A 21,791-nucleotide genomic window follows, 5' to 3' on the forward strand; every position below is an offset into this window, starting at 1 on the left:
AGCCTCATCTTTGGAGATTGCTTCCCCCTAATGGCATTGGAAGTTACAGATAGTTCTATGGCTTGGTAGGTATAGATGTGATTGGCGCAACTTGTGGGCCGAAGGGCCTGTTTGTGTTGTAGTGTTCTATGTTCTATGTTCTACCACATCCTCATTTTCTTAGAAAGTTTTCAAAACATCCAAAACGGGGGAGGGGAGGGGGGGCGGAGATTGAAGAAACAGACATTGATGAATGGCTGTTGAGGAAAAAAACACATTATACTGGTTTGAGTGTGTGCCCTTTCCCCATGCTCATGATCTTGAACTGACATTGCACATTCTGTGAGACCTGAGGGAGGTCATTTTTCCCACCAACACTGAGAGGACCCCTTGAAATGGAAAAGCTGACTGTCCATTTGTGATGACAATAGTAGCCTTTTTAGCCATTTATAGAGTTTTTAACATCTTTTGGAATTGGGAGAGAGGGAGAGAGTTTGATGGAGAACAGCTGTTGAGTTGAATGAAAATAAGGCACATCCTGTCTGTGGAAGTGTTGCCTAAGAGCAATGTTAAACCTCCAAATTGCTGCATTAATAACATTCGAGTGAGATCACCCTACCAAATATAAAAGCATGCCTTTACTTAGCTTCAGCCTGGGAACGGAATTAATTACAAACACATGATTTTATGCGAAAAATTGAAGTTCAAATTAATCTTCCAAAACATTTTCACTGCGTATTTTCCTGATGTAATTGTCCAATGATATTTTATTCTTTTTATTTGAATTTTGGAAATGAAAACATAGAAACGAGAAACAGGAGTAGGCCATTTGGCCCTTCATGCCTGCTTTGCCATTCATTTTGATCATGGCTGATCATCGAATTCAATATCCTGATTCCCCCTTCCTACCATACCCCTTGATCCCTTTAACCCCAAGAGCTATATCTAATACCTTATGGCCTTCATAGCGAGGGGGATTGAATATAAAAGTAGGGAGGTCTTGCTGCGGCTGTATAGGGCATTGGTGAGGCCGCAGCTGGAGTACTGTGTGCAGTTTTGGGCGCCGCACCTGCGCAAGGATATTTTGGCCTTGGAGGGAGTGCAGAGGAGGTTTACTAGGCTGATACCGGAGTTGAGGGGGTTGAGCTATGAGGAGAGGCTGAATAAACTAGGCTTGTACTCGTTAGAGTTTAGAAGAATGAGGGGAGATCTCATTGAGACGTATAAGATGATGAATGGGATGGATAGGATAGAGGTGGAGAGACTCTTCCCGCTCAGAAAGGTTAATAGGACTAGGGGGCACAGCGTCAAGATAAAGGGGGGGCGGTTTAGAACGGAGTTGAGGAGGAACTTCTTCACTCAAAGGGTGGTGAATCTCTGGAATTCTCTGTCCGTTGAGGTGGTGGAGGCTGCCTCGCTAAATATTTTTAAGACGCGGGTTGATGGGTTTTTGATAAGCGAGGGGATTAAGGGTTATGGGAAGAGGGCAGGAATGTGGAACTGAGCCACGACAGATCAGCCATGATCTTATTGAATGGCGGGGCAGGCTCGAAGGGCCAGATGGCCTACTCCTGCTCCTATTTCTTATGTTCTTATGTTCTAATTTCTTCTTGAAATCAGACAGCATTTTGGCCTCAACTACGTTCTGTGGCAGTGAATTCCACACATTCACCACTCTCTGGGTGAAGAAATTTCTCCTCACCTCAGTTTGAGAAGGTTTACTCCTTCTCCTCAAACTATGACCCCTAGTTTTGAACTCCCCCATGACTGGGAATGTTCTTTCTGAATCTACTTTGTCTAATCCTGTTAGACTTTCAGAAGTTTCTATGAGATCCCCTCTCACTCTTCTAAACACCAGTGAATATAATCCTGACATGGAAAGATGAATATTTGCAGCGCAGGAGGAGACCATTTGGCCCATCTTTCCTATGCTGGCTGTAGAATGAGTTATCCAGCCTATTCCCCTTACAAACTCTTGGCTGGAATATTCGCCAAAACAAACTAAGGATGCAATCTTACCAAGGTGTCGAATGGATGAGAAAAGGGGTATGTTTCAGGTCTGTTTTGGCAGAGTTTGATACCCTTGTCACTTTTTTGGACAGCAGATGTTGGCGCCTAAGCTTGTTGATGAAGCAGCTGCCGACTGCTTAGAGCACCATTGCGCAGTGCCCTGATCTCCCAGTGAACTGGAAGACCTCCTACCACCCCCACCCAACTCATGAACATTGCTTCCCTCTTGCCATGCCCACTATCATCGGTGGCAGTGTAATCTCCCCATTGGCAACACCAGCATCAGGGCATGGGGACTCTCCCCATGAGTCCCCCATCATGACCCCCCTCTGCAGCCCACCAATTTCGCAGCAGCCCCACCATCTTACTGATGAGCACCCCCCAACTGGCACACACCTCCATCTGCCGATCACCCCTCCCTCGCATGTACCCCCAGTGCGCTGATAACCCTCTCACACATACATGGAACATAGAACATAGAACATTTCAGTGCAGTACAGGCCCTTCGGCCCTCGATGTTGCGCCGACCAGTGGAACCAATCTAATGACCCTCTAACCTAAACTATTCCAATGTTATCCATATGCCTATCCACTGACCATTTGAATGCCCTTAAAGTTGGCGAGCATTCCACGCCCTTACTACCCTCTGAGTAAAGAACCTACCTCTGACATCCGTCCTATAATTACCACCCCTTAATTTAAATCTATGTCCCCTTGTGTTCGCCATCACCATCCGAGGTAAAAGGCTCTCACTGTCCACCCTATCCAATCCTTTGATCATCTTGTATGCCTCAGTCAGATAACCTTGTAACCTTCTTCTCTCCAATGAAAATAACCTCAAGTCCCTCAGCCTTTCCTCATAAGACCTTCCCACCATACCAGGCAACATCCTGGTAAACCTCCTCTGCACCCTTTCAAATGCCTCCACATCTTTCTTATAATGTGGCGACCAGAACTGTACATAATACTCCAAGTGCGGCCGCACCAGAGTTTTGTACAGTTGTAACATGACCTCACGGCTCCGAAATTCAATCCCTCTACCAATAAAAGCTAACACACCGTACGCCTTCTTAACAACCTTATCAGCCTGGGTGCCAACTTTCAGGGAGCTATGCACATGTACCCTGAGATCCCTCTGCTCCTCCACACTACTGAGTCCTTCCATTAGCCCTATATTCTGTTATTAGCCCTATACTCCTGTTATTCTTACCAAAGTGAATCACCTCACACTTTTCCGTATTAAACTCCACCTGCCACCTCTCGGCCCAGCTCTAAAGCTTACCTATGTCCCTCTGCAAACTGTAACATCCATCCTCACTGTCTACAACTCCTCCGACTTTGGTGTCGTCAGCAAATTTACTAATCCATCCTTCTACACCCTCATCTAGGTCATTTATAAAAATGACAAGCAGCAGTGGCCCCAAAACAGATCCCTGAGGTACACCACTTGTAACTGAACTCCAGGTTGAATATTTCCCATCAACTACCACCCTCTGTCTTCTATCAGCTAGCCAATTCCTGATCCAAACTGCTAAATCACCCTCAATCCCATGCATCTGCATTTTCTACAATAGCCTACCATGGGGAACCTTATCAAACGCTTTGCTAAAATCCATATACACCACATCAACCGCCTTACCCTTATCCACCTCTTTGGTCACCTTTTCAAAAAACTCGATAAGGTTTGTGAGGCACGACTTACCCTTCACAAAACCGTGTTGACTATCCCTAATCAATTTATTTCCCTCTAGATGATTATAAATCCTATCCCATACACCCCCTATCTGTTGATCACCCCCCCACTGATCAATCCCCATGCTAATTACCCCTATCTGCAGGACTCCCCACCCCCCCCGCCCATTAGAGATCCCCTCCTGAAGAACACTCCCTTTGCCTCTCCCTGTCATAGCCCCACTCTCCCCCACTTAAGCTCCACACTCTTGACACTGCCCTTGGCACAGTTATGGTGCCCAGTGGGCAGTGCCAGGATGCCAGGTGGGCACTACTGGGCTGACACTGCCCAATAGGTGCTGCCCAGCCACACCACCCAGGGACTTCAATGGCGTCCAATCGTCCTGGTGTGGCCATCACCTCATCTCTGTTGCTGGGGACCATAAGACATAGGAGCAGAGTTAGGCCACTCGGCCCATTGAGTCAGCTCCACCATTCAATCATGGCTGATATTTTTCTCACCCCCATTCTCCTGCCTTTTCCCCATAACCCCTGACACCCTTATTAATCAAGAACTTACGTATCACTGTCTTAAAGACACTCAGTGACCTGGCCTCCACAGCCTTCTGTGGCAAAGAGTTCCACAGATTCACCACTCACTAGCTGAAGAAATTCCTCCTCATCTCTGTTTTAAAGGATCGTTCCCTTAACCTGAGATTGTGCCCTCTGGTTCTAGTTTTTCCTCCTAGAGGAACCATCCTCTCCACATCCGCTTTATTCATACCTCACAGTATTCTATAAATTTCAATAATAACTGCCCTCACTCTTCTAAACTCCAACAAGTACAGACCCAGAGTCCTCAGCCGTTCCTCATACGACAAGCTCTTCGTTCCAGGGATCATTCTTGTGAACCTCCCCTAGATCCTTTCCATGGCCAGCACATCCTTCCTTAGATATGGGGCCCAAATATGGAGACCATGAGTGATTCCCGTCACTGTGAGATTCATCTGTGAGATGGTAAATGTTGCTGAGGTTGTAAACGGCTATGCTGAATGCGTTAATGCCATGCATGACCAAATAGGGCGCACATCTGATCCTGCCGGCAAAGCAGTACCGATTGCATTGAGTGAAGTGCAAAAATAGGCGTAAATCCAATTTTTCGCTCTGCACACAATCTTACCACCTTGCCACGCTGATCAACAGGTGTGGTTGTAAAATCGCAGTCTAGGTGTCATAATGCGAAGAATAACAGCGATCCACTACAATTGTTCCTCACTCTTTTTTGGAGAGTGGTGACTTCCCCACTGCACTGGGGAAGGCGAGATCTAAACATATTGGTGAACCTGGCTTCAGAGCACTTGGGCGTGGTTCAGCAAGGGCATCCTGATCTCACAGTGCACTGGGAGACCCCCTCCCTCATGCCATGGACATCAACATGTTCACCCACCCATTCGCCAACACGGGTCGCTGCCATCAGGGATCCCCTGATGGGTCCCCATGCCTGATTCCCGACGTGCTCCCCACCTCCCGCATCAAGGCTCCTGACATGCCCCTATCATGACCCCCTTCATAATCCATCCCTGCACAGCCATCCCCCTCCCCACTCCATACAGCCCCACTCCAATGCTGATAGTGTCCAACTGACACTGCTGGGTGCATGGTGGCTACTGTCAGGGCGTCCTGTGGGCAGGAAACTGTCCACTGGCTGCTTTGTGGTCATGCCCCTACAATGATGGTAGGTATAAGAATCATAGAATAATAGAACCCTACAGTGCAGAAAGAGGCCATTTACCCATCGAGTCTGTACTGACCACAATCTCACCCAGGCCCTAGCCCCATATCCCTGTATATTTTACCCGCTGATCCCTCTAACCTACGCATCTCAGGACACTAAGGGGCAATTTTAGCATAGCCAATCAACCTAACCCGCACATCGTTGGACTGTGGGAGGAAACTGGAGCACCCGGAGGAAACCCACGCAGACATGAGGAGAACATGCAAACTCCACACAGACAGTGACCCGAGCTGGGAATCAAACCCAGGGCCCTGGAGCTGTGAAGCAGCAGTGCTAACCACACCACCCTCGGTAGGGTATCTCGGGAGTGTTGAGAAACAAAAGGACCTTGGTGTACAAGTCCATAAATCCCTGAAGGCGGTAACATAGGTATATAGGGTGATGAAGAATGCACATGGAATGCTTGCCTTGAGTAGAATATAGAGGAGGTGATGGCCTTATGGTATTATTGCTAGACTATAAATCCAAAAACTCAGCTGATGTTCTGGGGACTCGGTTCAAATCATACCCCAGCTTGGTGGTGAAATTTGATTTCAATGAAAAATACCTGAAATTAAGGATCTACTGATGACCATGAATCCATTGCCGATTGTTGGAAAAAACAATCTGGTTCACTAATATCCTTTAGGGAAGGAAATCTACCATCCTTAACTGGTCTGGTCTATATCTGACTCCAGGACCACTCCAGAGTGGTTTACTCTTAATTGCCCTACAAAGGCAACTAGGGATAGGCAATAAATGCTGGCCAACCATGCCCTATGAATAATAATGATAAATATATAGGAACATGGATGTCTTTATGAAACATTGGTTAGGCCACAGACGGAATATTGTGTACAATTCTGGTCACTATACTATTGGAAGTGATTGCACCCCAACACATCCTCAGACATTCCACCTGCGCCTCCCCCACCAATTGCCATCTCCGAACAGCATCCCCACCCCTGATCGCCCCCACCTCGTGCAGGACATTGCTACCCCTACCTGATCGCTGCCTTGGCCAATTGCCTTTCTCCACCCCTCCCCCACCAAAATTGCTGCCCCAGTTGACCACTGCCTCATACGCCACCCAGGCCAATCTTCACCCTCATGCAGAGTACCTCCCCTTCCTACCCACCCCTACGGAGCTCCCTGCCTCTCCCTGATGGCTCTGCTCCCCATCATGGCCCCACCCTTCCCCTCAGACGCTGTCCCTTTGGCACTGCCCTGTGCCCCATGGGCAGTGCCAGGGTGCCAAGTTGGCAGTGGCACACAGGCACTGCCCAAGGGGCATTGCCAACCCTGCCTCCAACCACTCGGGGAGAATTCAGTGGCTTCTGGTCCAACCAGCGAGATTGTCATGTCAAGTCCCCATAGTGGTGGGAAGCATATGTGATCCTGGTGAGTGAGCACTTCGACCGGGGAGGGGATAACTACAAGTGAGCCTAGATGAAAGCAACAAGAACTCATTGATGATACTTAAATCACCCAATGAATATTGAAATCGGCTTTGTGCCAGCTGAATGGGGCTGATAACATTGCGAGAGGTGAAAACATTTGGGTGCAGTATCGATTTTTTGACCTCTTGCTGGATCTTTTGAGCCCACCACGCTGATCGCCCAGTGGGATGAGTTGGTAAGATTGTCCCCATGACTCTATGAACATTTCCATGTCAGATGACACTTTTATCCCAGGAATCAATGTGGTGAACTTTGTCCAGGGTGGCTCCACTGTAAGTATATCCTTTCTTAAATAATCAGACCAAACCTTGTTCTCCAGATGTAGTCTCACAAATGAGCAGTGCTGGATGACAGCATGTTTGTTCCCAGACATCTATTAGAAATCATAGATTACAAAATGGTCAAGATATCATGAAATGGTTTCATGTTTTAGAACATTTTTATCAGGAATTCTTTTGGCATCTCCCTCTAGGGAACAATTCAATCCAATTAGAGGCAGTAGTTGCCTTGGAAACTGACTAGTTATGACATTATATATATTATACATCCATTTACTATCAGAATTCCAAATATGGAGCTATTTTCTCCATGTAAAAAATGATCTATTATATATTGTATTAGTACAATGCATTTTGTGGGTATTATTAGTTCAACTAAGTATAAGTCAATTATACTCAAGTTTTCGACCATGTACCAGTTAGTAGTTACGTTGCCTCTGAGTCACAAATTTCTGGGTTCAAATTCCACTATGAGTTTAAACTCACTGAGATGGGAGGCGCCAGAGGAATTGGTGATGCTGTGGGTGGGGTTCTGGATGGCTACAGGGTGTCAGGGAGTGGATTGACATGGATATTCCAACCGCATTGAATGGAACTGATGCCAGGATAGGATGGACACTCACCCTTGCTGCCCAAATGAGGTTATTTATTTTCGTGCTGCACTGGGCACTAGTCCTCTGTGCCAATGCACAGGCACTCAGTGCTGCTGCCACCCCAGCATGGGCTACCTTGCTGGCTTGACCCCTGGATCTCCGACCATCTCTGAGGAAGAAGGTGCCCAGTAGCTTTCCCAGATCTCCCTATGTGAACTATGGAGTTGCTCTATGCAGTGCCATCTTCCTGGCATGACTGACTGTGAATCTATCATTCGTGTTTAACTGCAGCTTCCCCTTGTTAATGGCACATAGCTGCAGCCACTTTGGGCTTGTCACAAACCTGGAGTCTCTGTGATGGTTTGATTTACTTGCTTTCACTGCACTAAGTGTCAAAAGATTGTGACGTGAAGCATGCCCATGAGACCTGGGCGGGACACCCGTTTTCCCCCTGTTATGACATTTCTGCCCATAAAATTTAAGCAGGGCTGCACAGACTAGATACAGGAGGATGTTATCCCTGGTTGGGGAATCTGGAACCAGGGGACACAATCTCAGGATATGGGGTAGACTACTTAGGACTGAGATGAGGAAAAATGTGTTCACTTTAAGGGTAGTGAAGCTATGAAATTTGCTACCACAAAAGGCTGTGGAGAGCAAGTCACTGAATATATTCATGAAAGAGATGGATAATGTTTTAGATTTTAATGAAACCAAGGGATAAGGGAGGAAGTGCGGATATGGCATTGATGAAATACAAGATCACCATGATCATACTGAATGGAGGAAATCACTCGAAGAGCCAAATGGCCTTGTTCGTAGGTTCTATGTTCTGTTTAGAACATAGAACATTACAGCGCAGTACAGGCCCTCGATGTTGCACCGCCCAGTGGAACCTATCTAATGACTCTCTAACCTAAACTATTCCAATATTATCCATATGCCTATCCAATGACCATTTGAATGCCCTTAAAGTTGGCGAGTCCACAACTGCTGCAGGCAGGGCATTCCACACCCTTACTACCCTTGGAGAAAAGAAGTTTAGAGTGATAATTTCAGAATTGCTAACAGTGGAGCCATATCCTGTGAGAAGCTGGAAGGCTGAATAAGCTTCAGGCCACAGACGTGTTCTGAGCTGTAGAAGACTCAGATTTGGTAGTTTCGGTGCATTGGCCATGCTAAATTCTCCCTCAGTGTACCCGAAAAGGCGCTGGAATTTGGCAACTAGGAGATTTTCACAGTAACTTCATTGCAGTGTTAATGTAAGCCTACTTGTGACATGAATAAATCAACTTTTTTGGTCAGTGGTAAAGCAACGACACTAGTTGTAAATGACATAGTCGCTTTTCCGCAAGACTTTTTGTGAGGTTTTTGCACAAGTACTTGCTGTGATTATAAAGCCATTTTGGTGCAGTGTCCCTCCCAATGGTTAGCTGGGATCGGTTCGATCAGGACAAGCAACAATAGGCTTCCTTAATCAGTCAAGAATTCTTATTCAGGTGTGAGGAGCCCGAATCAGTGAGATAGAATTGTCAATTCAATGTAAAATCATGTGCAGAAAGTGAATTAAATAGAGAGAAAGGGAGATTTGATTAAAAGAGAGAGATAAAGGAGAGATTAAAATTAAAATGTATTTTAATATCCAACAATAATTAAAATCTGGAGCAATGAGATTTCACAATGTGGTTTGACTTATTGTTATAAGTAGCATTCTTACACGAATAGATAAGTTCTAATTTTATCTGGCGAATTTAGTGGGTACAAATCATATAAGTGCAGTAACTTCATCTCTTTTCATGTATTTCAATTGTCAGGGTCCTGGAACAGTAGGGCTACCTGAATATGTCTGCACAAGTGATCGCTGGAAGTCGCTAACACTGTTTTTACAGCAATATCTGAGTCATACTCCTTATTCTTCAATCCAGTTTCACTGCCCAATTGTTGCTGAAAGAATTACTCCTGGGGTGAGCCATGGGGTCTGCCCTTGTTGCTCAGAGGGAAGAGGGGAGAGGAGTATAGCATTAGTCATTGGGGACTCCATAGTTAGAGGGACAGATAGGAGATTCTGTGGGAACGAGAGAGAATCACGTTTGGTGTGTTGCCTCCAGGTGCCAGGGTCTGAGATGTCTCGGATCGTGTTTTTGGGATCCTTAATGGGGAGGGGGACCAGAACCAAGTTGTGATCCACGTGGGCACCAAAGACATAGGTAGGAAGAGGGATGGGGATGTGAGGCAGAAATTCAGGGAGTTAGGGTGCAAGCTTAGAGCTAGAACAAACAGAGTTGTTATCTCTGGTTTGTTGCCCGTGCCATGTGCTAGCAAGGCGAGGAATAGGGAGAGAGCAGTTAAACACGTGGCTACAGGGATGGTGCAGGAGGGAGGGATTCAGATACCTGGATAATTGGGGTCATTCTGGGGTAGGTGGGATCTCTACGGGATGGTCTACACCTGAACCAGGTGGGTACCTGTACCCTGGGGGGGAAGTTTGCTAGTGCTTCTCAGGAGGTTTAAACTAGTTCAGCAGGGGGATGGGAAACTGAATTGTAGCTCCAGTGTACAGGAGGTTGAGAGTAGTGAGGCCATGAATATGGTTTCAAGGTTGCAGGAGTGTACTGGCAGGCAGGAATGTGGTTTGGTGTGTCTATTTCAACACCAGGATCATCTGGAATAAGGTGGGTGAATTTGCAGTGTGGGTTAGTACCTGGGACATCAATGTTGTGGCCATTTCGGAGACATGGATAGAACAAAACAACAAAGAGCAAAGAACAAAAACAGCCCGGGAAACAGGCCCTTTGGCCCAATGAGCCCGCGCCGCCATCTCAACACCACCAGTCCCCTCTCCACCCATGATCCTTGTCTATTGTTTTATGGCCATCCAGATTGAGGGAAACTGATTTAGGGACAATTTATTACTGCCAATCAGCCTAACAGCACCTCTTTGGGGTGTGGGAGGAAACCGCAGCACCCGGAGAAAACCCACGCAAGCACGGGGAGAATGTGCAAACTCCCACAGACACCGGCCCAAATCCATGTGTCTGCACAGCAATCAGTGATAGTCACTGAGCTGTCGTCTTGCCCAATATCTGGTCCAGTTTAAGCACACACTCACGACATGAAGCACTAGGCCAATCTCAAACAACCAAGAGCAGCCCCAGTACGACCCATCACGTGTATGCCCCTCGTTGGACACAAGGCGGACTGACTTAAAACCTGTGAATGAAAAGGATAGAGCAGGGATACGAATGGTTGTTGCAGGTTCTGGGGTTTAGATGTTTCAGTAAGATCAGGGAAGGTGGTAAAAGAGGGGGAGGTGTGGCATTGTTAGTCAAAGACAGTATTACGGTGGCAGAAAGGATGTTTGATGAGGACTCATCTACTGAGGTAGTATGGGCTGAGGTTAGAAACAGGAAAGGAGACGTCACCCTGTTGGGAGTTTTCTAAAGGCCTCCGAAAAGTTCCGGAGATGTAGAGGAAAGGACTGGAAAGATGATTCTGGATAGGAGCGAAAGTAACAGGGTAGTTGTTATGGGGGCTTTAACATTACAAATATTGACTGGAAAAGCTATAGTTTGAGTACTTTAGATGGGTCAGTTTTTGGCCAATGTGTGCAGGAGGGTTTCCTGCTACAGTTTGTAGATAGGCCAACAAGAGGCAAGGCCATATTGGATTTGGTATTGGATAATGAGCCAGGCCAGGTGTTAGATTTGGAGGTAGGTGAGCACTTTGGTGATAGTGACCACAATTCGGTTATGTTTACATTAGCGATGGAAAGGAATAGGTATATACTGCAAAGCAAGAGTTATAGCTGGGGGGGGAGAAATTATGATGCGATTAGGCAAGATTTAGGATGCATAGGATGTGGAAGGGAACTGCAGGGGATCGGCACAATTGAAATGTGGAGCTTGTTCAAGGAACAGCTACTGCGTGTCCTTGATAAGTATGTACCTGTCAGGCAGGGAGGAAGTGGTCGAGCGAGGGAACCGTGGTTTATTAAGGAAGTTGAATCTCTTGTAAAGAGGAAGAAGGAGACTTATGTCAAGCTGAGACATGAAGACTCAGTTAGGGCGCTTGAGAGTTATAAGTTAGCCAGGAATGACCTAAAGAGAACGCTAAGAAGAGCCAGGAGGGGACATGAGAAGTCTTTGGCAAGTAGGATCAAGGAAAACCCTAAAGTTTTCTATAGGTATGTCAGGAATAAAATAATGACTAGGGTAAGATTAGGGCCAGTCAAAGACAGTAGTGGGAAGCTGTGTGTGGAGTCCAAAGAGATAGGAGAATATTTTTCATCAGCATTCACACAGGAAAAAGACATGTTGTTGAGGAGAATACTGAGATCCAGGCTATTAAACTAGACAGGATTGAGGTTCATAAGGAGGAGGCGTTAGCAATTCTGGAAATTATTAAAATAGATAAGTCCCCTGGACCGGATGGGATTTATTCGAGGATTCTCTGGGAGGCTAGGGAGGAGATTGCAGAATCTTTGTCTTTAATCTTTATGTCATCATTGTCTACAGAAATAGTGCCAGAAGACTGGAGGATAGCAAATGTTGTCCCCTTGTTCAAGAAGGGAAGTAGAGGCAACCCTGGTAATTATAGACCAGTGAGCCTTACTTCTGTTGTGGGCAAAGTTTTGGAAAGGATTATAAGAGATAGGATTTATAATCATCTAGAAAGGAATAATTTGATTAGGGATAGTTTTGTGAAGGGTAGGTCGTGCCTCACAAACCTTATTGAGTTCTTTGAGACGGTGACCAAAGAACTGGATAAGGGTAAAGCAGTCGATGCGGTGTATATGGATTTCAGTAAAGTGTTTGATAAGGTTCCCCACAGTAAGCTACTGCAGAAAGTATGGAGGCATGGGATTGAAGGTGATTTAGTGGTTTGGATCAGAAATCGGCTAGCTGCAAGGAGACAGAAGGTGATGGCTGATGGGAAATGTGCATCCTGGAGTTCAGTTACAAGTGGTGTACCACAAGGGTCTGTTTGTCATTTTGTTGTCTGTCATTTTCATAAATGACCTGGGTGAGGGCGTTGAAGGATGGGTTAGTAAATTTATGGATGATGTTAAAGTCGGTGGAGTTGTGGACAGTGCGGAAGGATGTTGCAGGTTACAGAGGGACATAGATAAACTGCAGAGCGGGGCTGAGAGGTGGTAAATGGAATTTAATGTGGAAAAGTGTGAGGTGATTCACTTTGGAATGAGTAACTGGAATACAGAGTACTGGGCTAATGGTAAGATACTTGGTAGTGTGGATGAGCAGAGAGATCTCAGTTTCCATGTGCATAAATCCCTGAAAGTTGGCAACCAGGTTGATACGGTTGTTAAGAAGGCGTATGGTGTGTTAGCTTTTATTGGTAGAGGGATTGAGTTTCGGAGCCATGAGGTCATGTTGCAGCTGTACAAAACTCTGGTGTGGCCGCAGTTGGAATATTGCAGACAGTTCTGGTCACTGCATTATAAGAATGTGGAAGAACTGGAAAGGGTGCAGAGAAGATTTACCAGGATGTTGCCTGGTATGATGGGTGGGTCTTATGAGAAAAGGCTGAGGGACTTGAGGCTGTTTTCATTAGAGAGAATAAAGTTAAGAGGTGACTTAGTAGAGACATATAAGATGATCAGAGGATTAGATAGGGTGGACAGTGAGAGCCTTTTTCCTCGGATGGAGACGGCTAGCATGAGGGGACATAGCTTTAAATTGAGGGGTGATAGATATAGGATAGATGTCAGAGGTAGGTTCTTTACTCAGAGGGTAGTAAGTGCGTGGAATGCCCCGCCTGCAACAGTAGTGGACTCACCAACATTAAGGGCATTTAAATGGTTATTGGATAAACATATGGATGATATTGGAATAGTGTAGGTTAGATGGCTTTAGATTGGTTTCACAGGTTGGCGCAACACTGAAGGCCGAAGGGCCCATACTGCGCTGTAATGTTCTATGTTCTGTGAATACTGATCTTCATCGAGGTGTCTGAACAACATTTCTCAGCAAATAAGGAAGAAACATGTTGGCAATAGCAACCAGTGATTCGTACTGTTGGAATGTGTCTGAGTGCCAACATAGTGCTGTGCATTAAATAGTTTCATAACAAACACAGTCAAACTCTGAAGATAAGCGTTCTGTTTGAATTACATCTAAAAATACTGCCAGTACTGCATCTTTCCGTAAGAATGGGCTCCCCCCACCCCCATTTTTTCCCTTTGTTGGGAATCCAGGTGGCACAGTGGTTGGTGTTGTTGCCTGATAAGGCCAGGGAACTGAGTTCGATTCCTGGCTTGGGTCACTATCTGTGCGGAGTCTGCATGTCCTCCCCATGTCTGAGTGGGTTTCCTTTGAGTGTTCCAGTTTCCTCCCACAGTTTGAAAGACGTGCTGGTTAGGTGTATTGGCTATGCTAAATTCTCCCTCAGTGTACCTGAACGGGTGCCGGGGTGTGGCGACTAGGAGATTTTCACAGGAACTTCATTGCAGTGTTAATGTAAGCCTACTTGTGACACTAATAAATAAACTTTAAACTTTCAGTGGATGGTGAGTGGGAGGTGAAGGGGAGGTGAAGTTTTCTCTCATTCTCTTAGTGACTGGGTCTACAACAAATTAAATTTGATACAGGATTATGACAGTGTTGGACATTATTCTTTCTCAGTTATTTTTCAGACGGAAAGGACAACTCACTGTAGTTTTTTTTTGATGGTGGCACTTTATTTCTTTTTGTAAAAAAAACATTCAAGTGTGCTTGCCATGGTGCTGCACTCATAGGCTGGCAGGTTAATGGTTTTGACAATGGTTCTTGTACAGTAATTTACATTTGAGTTTTATCAAAGTCTGCTATGTGGTTTGACGCCTATCAAAGCTCCAGATTATAGGTGACGTAGACAGCTTCTGCAACTATCCCACATAACTAAGTGTTCTCCCTTCCAAACTATTCACCGACAGGACATAAGCTGACAGCAGGTTATCGATATATTGTCAGAGAAAGTAAATTGTGCAATACAACAGCCCATGGTCATTCTTGGAGAGACACACTGTGCTGTCAACAAGTTTCTCTTTTGTCCTGAAACTGCTATTTCAGTAATTGAAGAGCTGCAAAGAGGAGATTTTATTTTGCTCCAGTTACAGGAATGTTTCTTGCCAGGGGAGCTTATTGGTAAATTGAGCTTGAGGGCGGTGAGCGTCCCATGGGCTTCTCGAGCCCACTGTTGGAAAAGTGGAGTCTGTGGACTTGCACATTTGAATTGATGATAGATGCTCCCGACGGGTGAAATTCCATTCTGGGAATATACACTCAATAAATTACACCTATAATGTATGACTTGCCTTCTGTCATTTTACTGAAAAGGAAATTATGTTTAACTTGGCTATTTATTAAGGCAAAATTTGTGCAACTCCTCGAAACCAAAAGGAAAAATGTTCCTCTTGAAGCAAATGAAAAATCATTAGGCAAAGGAGCCCGGTGCCAGGAAATGATACAGTTTGTAACAGTTGTCACATTCTGGAATAGATTACTAAATTATTTACTAAGTTCATTGCAGTGTTAGCTTAGTTTCTGAGGGAAGAGGCAATTTCCAATTGGAGAACATGAGAAGGGAAGGAACCTGCATTTATATATCTCCTTGCTGGCTCTGAGCTCATTCCCAATTCATGATGTCATGTAGGCAGACAAAGGAACAAGATAACTAATATGTTAATGTGTTTCTCTGGTGATGTTAGTTGGAGGGTATAGTCCAGGACCTCAGGAGTATTTCCTGCTCTTTGAATAGTTCAATGGTTTATTTTACCTCCAGTCAAACATGTAGATAAAGTCTTGATTTAATATCCTTGCTCCCTGTGTCTTGGATAATTTCTGCAGGAAATGTTGTTAGTTTCAACATCTTGAACTTGGGGTTTCAGAACTTGAGCAGAATCTTTCTTAAAGTTTATTTATTAGTCACAAATAAGGCTTACATTAACGCTACTCTGAAGTTAGTCTGAAATTCCCCTAGTCACCTCACTCTGGTGCCTGTTTGGATCAATGCACCTAACCATGTCTTTCAGACTGTGGGAGGAAGCTGGAGCACCCAAAGGAAACCCATGCAGACACAGGGAGAACTAGCAAACTCCACACAGACAGTGACCTGAGCTAGGAATTGAACCCGGGTCCCTGGTGCTGTGAGGCAGCAGTGCTAACCACTGTGCCACTGTGCTGCCCCTGGCGTCACAGCAGCCCATCCATGAGATAGAGTGATTCATGGATAGCACGCTTATAGATATGGTCATGCACAGTTTAAGTGTTTTTAGGGAGGGAGGGAATGGGTGACTGACCACCAGTCAGTCAAGTGGAAACAGACAGACAATGCAGGGGTGCAGCACTGATGTTTTGGTCCGTACTATATGCATAATTCCCAGACTAAGTCCTGATTCTTATGACTCCTAGGATGAGATTGCTACAACCTATTGTTAACTAACTTAGATGACAATAGTAGTGGTCAGCTGTGAGCACCAGGCTGCTAGTTTTGGGGCTCGAGGTGAGTTTTTTTCTAAATTGGCAGCAGTTTATTTGCTTTTCCTAAGAGGACAGGTTGTTAAGTTTACGTTGTATCTGAATGGGGACACCCTGATGGGTAGGTGATCTGCCCCAATCCTTCTTTTTATATATTTGTATGTTTATTATAAAATAGTTCTTTCAATTGCTTAAAATACTTGAATGCTCTTGAAGTAGATTGGCTACGATGCCTTCCACCAGTTCGCTGCCATACTTTTATTTCCCAACTTATTCCACCTTCTGATTTGACTCAGTTAATAATATTCTCCACTCTGTGCCAACAACACTACATTGCTCAAAAAGTCATCCTTGACTCCTCTTTCCTTGCTATTTGCCACCCCATTTCCAAATACTCTTTCCATCCCAAGGATCTTGAATGTGTTGTTGCCACTCCAAATCCTTGTTCATCTTCTCCACATTTGCACGCTTGAATCCCTCAGGTTTGTGTTCCCAGTGCAACATTATTGCAATTATGGTCAACTATTGCTCTTCCTCCAGCTCCTCCTCCAATATCTCTGCTCCATCATCCAGCTAGGAGGAACTGCCCTGACCTGGTTCGATGTGTAATATTTGAATCATATTCAGAGAATCACCCGTAATGGCTTCTTTCCCCAATCATGTTGCACAACCTCTGGAAACTCAAAAGATCACTTCTCGGCTCCCTTCTATTTCTCATTTACATTTTGTCTCTCAGCAACTTGGTCTGAAAACAAATTAGGAAGAGTTTTAACCCTGGCACTCGATTCCTGATGATAGATTCTGAAGTGGGGGTCGCTTTCAATCTCTCAAGTTTAAATTTCACTTGTAAATGTTTCATTTGGTTTCACTTTATTGATGTGAGCATTATTGTTATTGGTTGAGTCTGGTTTAGTCAGAAAGCTAAAAATACCAGCATACCTCATGGTTGGCACACATTGATGGTTACAGGATATTTCCTTACTGTGGAAGAAATAACGATGTACTTCTTGTTCATAACACAGCAGTTAGCACAGCTGCTTCACAGTGCCAGGGACCCATGTTCAATTCCAGCCTTGTGTGGAGTCTGCATAATCTCCCCGTATCTATATGGGTTTCCTCTGGGTGCTCCAGTTTCCTCCCACACTCCAAGGTGTTCAGGTTAGGTACATTGGCCATGTTAAGATTCCCCTTAGGGCAGGTGTTTCAGGCTATGCTCACCCCAAAACCAGAAAATGCCACCCACGGTCAATGGACCTTTGCATGGACTGCTCCTCCTGCCCACTATGATTCCCATGGTGGATGGGACAGGAAAATTCTCCCATTGTGTACAGAAATGTGTATGTTATGGGGATTAGCAGGGTAAACACATGAGGTTACGGGGATCGGCCCTGGGTAAAATGCTGTGTTGGAGAATCAGTGTAGACCCAATTAGCCAAATGATCTTCTGCATGAAGGGATTGTACATGGAATGTTCATGTTAGTGTCCAGTGTTGTTCCACTGTGTGGGACATGGCTGAACTCCCAGGCTCAACTGGCCCTCCTTCTATGCTTTGTAAAATACATTTCCGAGATCACTCTCAGTGGGAATAATTGAAATGTTGTTTATAATTGATATTGATTCTTGAGGTATTGATCAGGTGGACTCCCAGAGGCTTTTCCTAAAGGCTGAAATGGCTGCCACAAGAGGACAGAGGTTTAAGGGAGTAGGTACAGAGGAGATGTCAGGGATAAGTTTTTCACTCTGAGGATGGTGGGTGAGTGGAATCGGCTGCTGTTGGTGGTGGTGGAGGCAAATTCGTTAGGGTCTTTTAAGAGACTTCTGGATGAGTACATGGGACTTAATGGGATTGAGGGTTATAGGTAAAACTACTAGGTAGAGATAAGATTGGCGCAACTTGTGGGCCGAAGGGCCTGTTTGTGCTGTAGTTTTTCTAAGATTCAATGAACTCACAAAAGCCCATTGTCTATTCTCTGGGTCAACCATAGTTTAACAGTCAGTCTATAATCTCAAAGCCCTTTAAGGACTTTCTCAGCCTGAGATGAACACAGCTCTGATACTCATTTTCTTACCTTGATTGAATATTTTCACTAGTCTCACCACACCAGGGCCTTCTCTCCTCCACTTCTAAATGCCCCAGACCCAAATTTCTGTCCTCCCTTAATTCCCTCGTCTGCTCCTCTAAGCCCCAAACCCTTCACCACTGACTCACCCTTGCCTACTCTGAGATTCCACACAAGCTGCCATTCTCCGGCTCCTCTCCCCCTTTGCTGCAGAGTTCAACAAGGAAAGCTGCTGACCAGAGACACGACTGTTGCACACCATTTTTAAACAACTGGGAACCTGGCTGCCACAAGATTTACTTGCTTTGCTGATTTTACTTTGAAGGTAGATGTTTTATGTTGAATATTCATGGTATGCAAATATAGGAACATTCTTCTAAATTTCAACCCGCAGTCAGGAATTTGAAATTTCGGCTCATGTCTAATTCAGTCATGCTTCATTTCCCATTCTTACAAGCTCCATGACAACCCAGCCGTAGACAGCCTAATGTGATTAACAGCCAACAAGGCACCTACCTACTTAACATTGGGGTTCCCAGCTCCTGCAGCACCACCAACTCAGTTCTTAATTTTAGGACTAACAATCATTTGGAATTCTGAACTCTGGAAATTGGGTTGGAAGGTTGACTAACCAGTAACGTTGAAAGTATTACTTTCATTAGCTCAGAGTTTACACAGACAACATCATTTACCTGGTGGTAGAGTTACTGTTTCTGATACAATTCACTCCGAATTGGCCAGGTCAGCATAAAAGATTGTGGAATTTTCAAATGTAAATCACGTCCAGTGCAAATTGAGTTTGTGATGCGTGGAGCTGGTTTAAAAACATCACACTGATCCCACCCCTAAAACTGGTCACATCCCAGACTGATTTAATCATCATGCTGAGTTTCTGCAACTTGTGGCAGTTTTAGGTGCTTGGATTAAACTTTTTTATGTGTGAGAGCACCTTTTAAAATTTGACATAGTAAAAATAATTTACTTTACTAAGAAACTGGTTCATGTAAACCAACAAAACTACAAAGTGTTTCCGCATAGTTACTTTTGTCATTTTTAACCAGGCTACTCAGTGGGTGGTTCAGAAACTCGGATGTTTTTTGATGATAAAGCCCATTTTCTGTTGTATGAATGAAACTGCACTGAGTTCTCACTCTTAAATATATCAAGGAATATCTTCTCAGAAATGAACTATGCTCTAAAATGCTATCCACGACACTGGTCCGTGGAAGAGTTTATATCTTTGCTGATAAATGAGTGAGTTCGGGCAGAAACCTGAGAAAAAGTTCAGTGTGGAAAACTTGCACATTTTGTGCCTGGATTGTCAATTTTGTTCAAAGCAATATGTTTATCACAATAGATTATTGACATCATTGTCACCTCTTAAGAACCAGAATGAATTTTTAATATGACTATGTTCAACAGTTTTGTTGATACATTAACCAAAAGAATAGGAGATGGCGATGATATGATGTATGCGTGCCTGTATTTTTATGTGCATGTGCACTAGCTTAAGCATTTTGTGCATGCATGTGTATATACCCACACGTACTTGAGTGTTTTTGAATACATGTATTTGTGAATAAGTTAATGTGTGTACACAAACGTGTACACTAGAGTATGTGGTGCACACAGGAGTGTTTTTGTGTACGTTGGCATTTTTGCACACATGCATATACATGTGTGTACATGCAATTCCTACTCAACAACGCCCCCAATTTCACCTTGATATAAAACAAAAATATTCAAAATAAGAAGGAAACAGAACGTAACATTTATTATAACACTGCATTCCCATTTGATTTTGGAAGGATTTTGGCACTGAATTCTCTTTTCAATAACCTTTAAATATCCTAAGAGGTGAACGTGAAGACATTCTAAATTAAAATGATGCTATAGTTTCTTCCACATAGGATTGTTGTGGGAATTTATTCTCGAGCAGCTGGAGATAGGTCTAAAAGCCAGGATTCAATGTCAGCAAAACTTCCTTCCACAGACAGGGAGTTCTCAAGGGGAGTGCTTCATTATTGTCATGCAGTTCAGTTTGGAAGGGAAGGGGAACTGCTGCAGCTGATTTGCAACATTTGTTCTGCGCTGTCTCGTGCAGAAAAAGCATCGGTTGTGCGCTGTTTGTTTCTAAATTGCCGTGTTTTGGGTTGTGGTATGATGTAGTCGCCCAACAATCAAGCTGTGTGTGGTTATCAGTAATGCAATTCCAGTGGCAAATATAGAGCATTTTCTCCTCCTTCCAAATCCACTGAGGCTCCAGAAACCCTTACATCGTCATCAAATCATCTTCAAGCTCTGATCTGAGCTGTGGTTGCACTACAGCTGCTAGCAAAGAAGAATTCTTATTTTGAGAGATTGTCCGGGTCATGATAAATCTACATCCATGGTGATGAATTCTGACCTTTCAACCCACAGTGGTATATTCAAAAGTCCAATTTGTGCGGGGCAAAGCGTCAACGTTCCACTTAATTAAAACCTCCTTTGCATACTGATAAGTCACTTGCACTTTGCTGTCACAACAAGAAACACATTGCTTACAGAAAGCACGGCATTGACATGTAAATGACACCGTGAATGTCATCCCCCACCCATCCCCACTGTTATAAACATTCCTCTGCTTGTTATAGCAATATATATTCAAGAGTTCCAAATAAAGTCTGTGTTCTTATCCATTTATCTTTCAGTTAATTCCATCTGATTAGATTAAATTTGAATTTGTTATTGTCACATGTATTAATATACAATGAAAAATGTTGTTTCTTGTGCCCTTTACAGACAAAGCACATTGTTCACAGAGGAGTAAACATAAGGTAATGTTATAGTTAGAGTGTGAAGAAAGATCAACTTAATGCGAGGTTGGTCCATTCAAGAGTCTGATGGCAGCAGGTAAGAAGCTGTCCTTGAGTTGGTTGGTGTGTGACCTCCAGACTTTTGTTCTTTTTCCCAGTGGACTAGACAATGTCCAGGGTGTGGACAGTAGAAAGAAACTTAAGCAAGGAGTAAGGAGGGCTAAAAGGGGTCACGGAAAGTCATTGGCTAGCTGGATTAAAGAAAACCCCAAGCCTTTTTATACATATATGAAGACCAAGAGGGTACTCAAGCATGAAGTTGTTCGAATGAAGTAATGGAATGATGGGAAAATTGATCAATTACTTTGTACAAAATAAGGAAAGCTGATCAAGCTATTCCAAAATGCCTGACCCCTGTAAGACCTGATAAGGCTGACTCCGCATAAGCTAGGGCTGTATGAGTACGACAAGATAAGGTCAGGGATGAAGGAGTCACCGACCTTCTTCTGTTCTATCAAAGGACAAGATAAAGGTATGAATAATGAGACAAAGAGTTCTAGGAGGTCAACAAGTTGTTCCATTCTCTCCTTGCCGAGATGGGTACAAGAATGCAAATAGTCAATAAGTACCAGCAATAAAGAATCCAGAATACAAGCTTGACTAACTGGAGTAAGCCAGAGGTCCCGTGCCAAGGAG

This window comes from Carcharhinus amblyrhynchos, chromosome 8 (genome assembly GCF_965287045.1).
Source record: "Carcharhinus amblyrhynchos chromosome 8, sCarAmb.v2.hapA, whole genome shotgun sequence".
NCBI lineage: Eukaryota > Metazoa > Chordata > Chondrichthyes > Carcharhiniformes > Carcharhinidae > Carcharhinus > Carcharhinus amblyrhynchos.